Here is a 678-nt window from a genome sequence, read left to right as displayed (position 1 = left end):
CGAGCGGAGCACCACCACACGAGGAAGCTAGGGGGATGCCATGGCATGGCGGTGGGGTATATCGGTGGGGAGGTGGGGAGGGGCAAGTGAGCACCAAGCTCAAGGGTGGCAATGCGGCAGCGCGGGGGAGGCGGTGGCACGACGGTGCAGGGGGTTACCGGCGGCGCGACACCACAGGGAGGGAGGCGGGGCGGTGGGGTGAGGGAGGTTGTGTGGCCGGCTGGGAGGTGGGATTTCGTGGGACGGAGGAGCATCGGGAGAGAGAGGAGTGGGGTGGGTGAGGATAAGGTGGGGTGTTTTTTTGCGCATGCAGTTCGGTCAGTTGCTGATTAGTTTGTAGCTACGGTGTAGGTCGGGGTGTTAGCAGAATAAGCTTTTTTGTTAGCAGAATAAGGTCTTAAGGGGTGTTATCCTATATATATATATATATATATATATATATATATATATATATAGGGCTTGACTATTCTGTTACCGGTAACAGAATATTATTTTGTTACCCCTCGCCCCTATAAGGGCGCGATCGAACTTCTCAACCTTAAAAAAGAAACCTGTCCCGAGCCCGTCATCCCCAACCTCTCGACCTTATCCTCCCACCGCGACGCCAGCCCGGCCTTCCACGGCGCCACCCCACCTCGCCCGACCTTCCACCGCGCCGCCCCACCCGGCTTCCCACTG

This window comes from Triticum dicoccoides, chromosome 2B (genome assembly GCF_002162155.2).
Source record: "Triticum dicoccoides isolate Atlit2015 ecotype Zavitan chromosome 2B, WEW_v2.0, whole genome shotgun sequence".
Taxonomy (NCBI): domain Eukaryota; kingdom Viridiplantae; phylum Streptophyta; class Magnoliopsida; order Poales; family Poaceae; genus Triticum; species Triticum dicoccoides.
The sequence above is the reverse complement of the archived record's forward strand: the minus strand, read 5'-3'. Positions refer to the sequence as shown.